Source organism: Sorex araneus, chromosome X (assembly GCF_027595985.1).
Source record: "Sorex araneus isolate mSorAra2 chromosome X, mSorAra2.pri, whole genome shotgun sequence".
Lineage (NCBI taxonomy): Eukaryota > Metazoa > Chordata > Mammalia > Eulipotyphla > Soricidae > Sorex > Sorex araneus.
The window spans coordinates 46,757,910-46,765,122 of record NC_073313.1 but is presented as its reverse complement, the minus strand read 5'-3'; the positions used below and the strand labels follow the sequence as shown (position 1 = coordinate 46,765,122).

At 43.9% G+C, this 7,213-nt stretch overlaps 1 pseudogene; it reads left to right on the top strand.

The window, feature by feature from the left end:
• The first annotated feature begins 722 nt into the window (after nucleotides 1-722).
• Nucleotides 723-5,375, top strand: LOC105943164 (histone H3.1-like; annotated as a pseudogene).
• Nucleotides 5,376-7,213: the final 1,838 nt, after the last annotated feature.

The window sequence follows — 7,213 nt, the reverse complement described above, 5'->3', positions numbered from 1 at the left end:
CTACAAACAGAAGGAGGAAGCTAGGAAATTTTTTTTTAATTTTTAAAGGATTATGTATAGATATTGAGGTAAATACCTAAACTATCAGTTTATGGGCTGGAGCGATAGCACAGTGGGTAGGGTGTTTGCCTTGCACGTGGCCGACCCGGGTTTGATTCCCAGCATCCCATATGGTCCCCTGAGCACCCCTGAGTGTAGAGCCAGGAATAACCCCTGTGCATTGCCAGGTGTGACCCAAAAAGGAAAAAAAGTCAAAATTTGTTGTCTCTGGAGATAAGGGCTCACGTGATTGGGAGATGACTGTTTTGTTTTGTTTTGCAGAAGTCCTTTTGTATTTCTTAAATTTAAGGCCTGTATAACTTTGCTTAATTTTTTAAGCAAATAAAAAAATTGTGACAATAGAGCATATCATATATAAGACAAAAATGCATACAATCACTTTATCCAGTCACTGAAATCTCATACTGATAGATCACTGACCTCAGCCAGCGCAGACGGAGGGACAGACACTAGTAAAGTGAAGAAATAAGAGAAGTTTATTGGGGGTGCGCTCCCAAGTGGACCCTACACGCACCTGGCAAGGCTAGAGTAGAGCCACGCCCTGAGAGAGACTAAGACGGTGCGGGGGCGGGGGAGATTTTAAGTTGTCTTGGGCAGGAAAGGGGAAGGTCTCTACAGAGACCAGTAGAACCCCGGTGTGCTGGGGATGGATGTGTGGAAACATGGAATGCAGTCTGGTGGCTTCCTGTCGCAAGGACCATAAGTCCTGTTTTCGGCGCTGGGGGACAGGGTTATCTCTGATTCTGGGAATGTCACTATTTCGTCAGCCAGTTGCCATTTGGTCTGAGCAAATCTTACACATGCAATTGCTTCCAAATGGCTTTAAAACAACTTTCAAAGCATTTTGAAACAGCTTTCTAAAATTAGAAGATTAGGATATTTATCTTTTTCATTTTTCAATATTAAAAGGAATGATAGTTTTCATGTCAATATTTGAAATAGTTTCCTTGCAAATAGAATGAGAAAGCTGCCCTTCCCCCAAAGCAAACTATCTGTTAAAAACAAGTTGTGAAGACCCTCCGATATGGAAGTAAAATGTAATTATAATGAGTCATGTTTCTCAGTGCTTGAAATGATTTTTAAAATTCATCAAATGCTAGAATAATGTTAAGTATAAGAGAAGAGTGCTCACTGCTACTAACTATATCTTACAAAACTGAGGGATCCATGTTTGGTCAAGACGATTTCAACTGAGAGAACAAACCTTCATAGCTTACTTTCCTTCCTCTTCCAAATGCACCCCCTACACTTCCCACCCCCACTTCTAACCCCTAAACCCACATATCCGCACCCCCCTTAGGCAAACTTCCTTCTGATGTAGGCCGGTAGATAGGGAAAGGCCCTCAGCAATGAAACTCGGTCAACAAACCTGGGAGGAAAATTCTAAGGCTGATCCACCCTGTGGATATGGATAAGACCTTGAGCAGCAATAGACCCTGAGGAGATTGGACCCCCTCCCCATGAAGGAAATTCCTCGAATACCCCCGGACCTCTCCCTTAATCTGATTAACTTTAGTGATTCAGCCCCAAAGAAGACCATCACCACTCCAAACCTCCCTGGTAACCTTCTTAGCAAGGGACTTTTACCTAGGAAGAAACCCCACATGGGGGCAATTTGGAGAAACCCTCTAAAAGCCACCTTGAACAAAGGGCGCGCATATGCTGCCCAAACCCATGTGCTTCTTGTGCCCATGTGGCTGAAAACATGTGGTGCCTGAGTACATGTGTCGCCTGCCTCTCCCCTCGAGATGTGTACTTTCATGCTTTCGTGTCTAATGCTAGGATGTGTGTAGGGGCTCTCTCCACCCTTGCAAAAGCCCGAGTTCTCTCTTGAGTATGTTTCTCTCTCACTCTCCCCCTCCACACCATAAAACCCTCCAAATAAAATCTATTTACTTCACTGCTTGTGTACTCCTGAAATTCCTTTCTGCGAGGTGAGACAAGAAACCAGCAACCCTGGGTCATGGGTCGCAGAGGCGGATAGGGAGAAAGTACTGTCTTTCTCCACCCCCTTTCACATAAGTCACCCGTGGTGCCCACCAACATCACTTCTTGCTATTTAATCTTCCAAATGCAGTTGCCAATGGTTAAAAAAACAGGCACCAATTTGGGGAAGGGTTCAAATGCAGAGAAAGTGAATTCTCTGTTTTCTCTGAGTGGGTCACTTGTTTTCTCTGAGTGGGTCAGATTCAGATCCTCTTCTTGGAGATACCTGCAGATGATTATGGCACAAGATTACTGGGAAGACTGGTATTTAAACACTTTTTAAAAATTGAACCACCGTGAGCTACAGAGTTACAAAGCTGTTCGTGGTTGAGTTTAAGTCATACAGAAAACATTTCTCTTTGTTTTGTTTGCTTGTTTCTTTTTTAACAGCCTACCGGAATCTGGATGCTTCTTTATGGAAGTTAAGAATCTGAAAACTTTCAAAAGAGATGAACTCTTAAAGAACTCACAAATGACAGTCCCATTTCCACTGTTCCATGAACTGTCAGAAATGGACTACATATTCTGGAGTGAGAAATGTTATTTTGAAATCTGCTTGCGGGCAGGAAGATGTACATGAGGGAATGGAGCTGTTGGCAGCCTTCCTGTCACCTGACATACTCAGGGCAGACTGTACTGGCCACATGTTTGCATTTTAGTCCCTTGAGGAAGTGTGTGGAATGATAGAATAAATAGCAAGAAAACAAAGTCACAGAAGGAGTTTTCCCAGGACCCGCCAACAGCTTTGCTTAGCCAGGTGCTACAGCAAATTCTGCCTAGGACTTTAAGAATTTGTATCTAATTGAGGGTTATTTTCTTTACTCTGCCATCTCTGACTCATATGAGCAATTTTTTTCTTCTGTCTACTTTTTAATAGTAGCGTGTTTACCGAGCTGAGTGGTGTTTTCTTTTTTTCCTTTTGTAAAATTACTGGGTGACATTTTTACCGAACTTGTCTTCTTCCATTTATGCCTTTCTTTAAAAAATGAATGATTTCTCTATGCTCTAGGGTTTCTGGTTATAATAAGAAATAATACAGGGCTGGAGAGATAGCTTTTTATGTGCAAAACTATTTTATTTCTTTTTAAAAATTTTTTTTATTAGTGAATCACCATGAGGTACAGTTACAGACTTACAAACTTTCGTGCTTATGTTTCACTCATACAATGATCGAGTACCCATCCCTCCACCAGTGTCCATTTTCCACCACCAATGATCCCAGCATCCCTCCCACCACCCACACCTGGTCCCCTCCACCCCACCCTGCCTCTGTGGCAAGGCATTCCCTTTTGCTCTCTCTGGGGAGATAGTTTAAAGGACTGAGCTCATCCTTTGCATGCAGCAGCTCTAGGTTTGATTCCTGGCAGCACACAATTCCCTGAATTCCTCTGAGAACAACCCCCAAACACTACAGGGTGTGACCCCAAAACAAAAAAGAGAAATATAAGTGTCTGGTCTGAGGTCATTAGAACCTCACTTTTCTGAATGGAGTGATAAGATAGCGTGAGTTTTTTTGTTTTTGTTTTTTTTTCTTTTTGGGTCACACCTGGCAATGCACAGGGATTACTCCTGGCTCTGCACTCAGGAATCACTCCTGGTGGTGCTCAGGGGACCATATGGGATGCTGGGAATCAAACCCGGGTCGGCCGTGTGCAAGGCAAACACCCTACCCGCTGTGCTATTGCTCCAGCCCCCAAGATAGCGTGAGTTTAATGAAAATTTTCCAACAATGCTCTTTCCTCCCAACAGACTAAGGAAATCTGATTTCATTTTTTATTTCATTTGTTTATTTGGACACTGACTTTCATCAACAACCATGAAAGCTTTCCTCTTACAGAAGTTATTTCATTTTCCAACCCAGACTATGGTAGCTTGACAAGTAACAAGACAACAGTATTGGCAAAACTGTGTACTATTTGCAAGAATCACATTTTCTTATAAATATTAAAGTAAAAAAATCCGTCTAATCTGACATTCTTGCCCTTTGTATATAGAAAAATGAGTAACCTTGTTGAATGAATGAATTACTAAGCACTTGAATTATTCCTTACTCAGTTTGAACTTAAATTCCCTGGAGAGTGGATAAATTTGCTACTCAAGTTTACTTTGCCTGTTCACCCTATTAGAGTGTGGTCTCGACCATCCCTCAAAGACAGAGAACAGAGCCGATAATGCAAATCACATAGCGAGGTTTATTGTTCCAGCTAGCTGGGTCCAAGTACCCACCCAACCACCAACAGCGAGTTTCCACTAGGTTCCGCAAGTTCTTATACTTTTATTTTGGCAAGTAAGCATTACTCAGCGAATTTCTATTACCTATAGAGTACACATATTTTGTTGTTGTTGTTTGGGCTCACAAAACAACAGGGTGAGGAAAAACCACTGCTGCGGCCGCAGTATCACGGCCTCCCCAGGCCGGGCCGAGTCACAACACCATCGAGCATGGACCAGTGACAGTAGCGCGCGCAGTGGCGTATCCACTACAGGACGCTGTCTGCCAACCACCGAGTGACTTGGGATTGGGCACAGGTGTTTGACCTGGCACAGACTCTCTGCGATGGGGTCTTGCCCTGCCAGCTATTCAACGACCTCCAGGTGATCCACCTGAGGCCGCAGCTGCCCCCGGCGCTGCCTGAAGACGCAGGCAGGTGCATGTTGTCAGCATGCAAATCGTTCCAGCAAGCCGGTCAGCAGGAGCTTACATTTGGTAGACGGGGAACACCTGCAGGGACGATTAGAGATCGGCCCAAAAGAAGCCTCCATGTCCCCCCCACCCCCAATGCCCAGCAAGCCCAGCAATGTACCGAGGGTATCCCGTCCTGTGGCAGAGCCTGGCAAGCTACCCCTGACCTACTAAATATGTCAACAACAGTAGCAAGGGGTCTCATTTCCCTAATGCTGAAGGAGTCTCCAGCTGAGCTGGGAAGAACGAGAGGGGGCTCGTACTCAGCAGACGGTGCACGAGTCAACTGGCGGGAAGGCGCCCCGCAAGCAGTTGGCCACCAAGGCCGCGCGCAAGAGCGCACCGGTCACGGGCAGTGTGAAGAAGCCGCAGCGCTCCTGGCCCGGCACCGTGGCGCTGTGCGAGATCCGCCACTCCCAGAAGTCCTCCGAGCTGCTTATCCGCGAGCGAGCTGCCGTTCCATCGCGCGCAGGACTTCAGGACCGACCTGCGCTCCCAGAGCTTGGCCATGGTGGCGTTGCAGGAGGCGTGTGAGGCCTACCTGGTGGGGCTCTTCGAGGACACCAACCTCTGCGCCATCCACACCAAGCGCGTCACCATTATGCCCAGGGACATCCGGTTGGCATCCACGGGAGAGAGGGCATAAAGTTTACCATGCTAAAAATCTCAGGGCTGGAACAGATGGAGACGCTACTGGCGCCTGCTCGAGTAAATGGATGATTAAGGGGATGACAGTGCTACAGTGCTTTGGCCCACAACATCCAGCCCACTCCCTGACAGTTACATTCCGGGGACCTAATCTCATTCCGGGGATGTAATCTTTGACAAAAGCATCTGGTTTTTCGGCTTTTCTTGTTCCTGGAAGAGGCCTAAGACACTCAGAGACCCCAAAGCCTGGCATGGCAGTTCTCCGGCTAAGTGGTCCCAACAACCCTTGCCCATATCGCTACCTTATTATTTGGTCCCTTGTTTATACGTTAAGATTATCATAATATTCGGGATTTACTTTTGCTTAGACAGTACCTTCAAGATGATCAGCAATTTAAGCACTATGAAAAGGCGCACTTACTGCCAACTTTTACTCCCCATATCTGCTTACCTTATTTCTTCCTTATCACCAACTATTTTTTTGTGTGTAGAAATGTAGCAGAATCTCTCCAAAATATGCTTCTTAAGCATAAGAATTATTTTGGGCTGATAATTTTTGAGAGATTGCAGACATAGGAAAATTTCTGATAATAGCAGCATTTATCTTTTTATGAGGGACATTTACGTTGTTTTATTCCTGCTGGTGTTTTATGGGTTGGGGGTACACTCAACTAAGATCATAGAAAGACTGAGAAAAATATTTCTTTCCTTTCCTACAGTTTCATGTATATTCTTTCACTCTTGGTACTTCTGTAAAGTGAAACAAGCTACAAGCAAATATGTATTTGTATCTGGCTGGAGAAGTATATATGGAGTAGCTACTTAAAGAGGCTTATATGCTAGTGGTTATAGCAGCATTATTTAAAATAATCAAAAGCTGGGGCTGGAGCGATAGCACAGCGGGTAGGGCGTTTGCCTTGCACGCGGCCGACCCGGGTTCTAATCCCAGTATCCCATATGGTCCCCTGAGCACTGCCAGGGGTAATTCCTGAGTGAAGAGCCAGGAGTAACCCGTGTGCATTGCCGGGTGTGACCCAAAAAGCAAAATAAATAAATAAAATAATCAAAAGCTACAAACAACTCAATGTCCAAATGACAAATAAACAAAGTATGTATCTATATGATGGAATATTATTCAGCTGCACCAAAAAAAATGCAGTTCTAACATACGTTTACAACCTTGAAAACTTTATGCTAAGTGAAACAAGCCAGACCAAAAGGCATTGCCTAACTCTACTGGGTCTAGAATAGGCAAATTCAATAGAAGGAAAAAGAGTAAAAAAGAGGTTACGAAGGCCTGGGAAGAGGAATAGGGAACTGTTATCTGATGATTAGAATTTCTGCTTGTGCTGATAAAAAGTTTGGAAATACATAGTGGTGATAGTTGTGAAAACTTATGAATATAATTAATGTCTCTGAATTGTACTCTTACCATGGCAAATTTTATGTTTGACTACAATGTAAACATATTATTAATGTACTACTAAAATGATTGAATTGTACAAACGATTGAATTGTATACTTTTAATGGGTGAACTTCATGTGATCATATATCAATAAGGTTCTTCATTTATTTTAGAAAAATGTGTAATTTTTAAATTCTTTTTTTAATTGAATCACCGTGTGACACTGAGATACAGTTACAAAGCTTTCATGATGAGTTTCAGTCATAGAATGTTCCAACACCCACCCCTCAACCAGTATATATTTCCCATCACCAATATCCCTTGTATCCTTCCTGCCAACCTCCTTCCCCCACCCAGTCTGCCTCTATGGCAGACACTTCCCACCTCCTCTCTCCTTTTGGGCATTATTTTTTGCAATAATAATACTGAG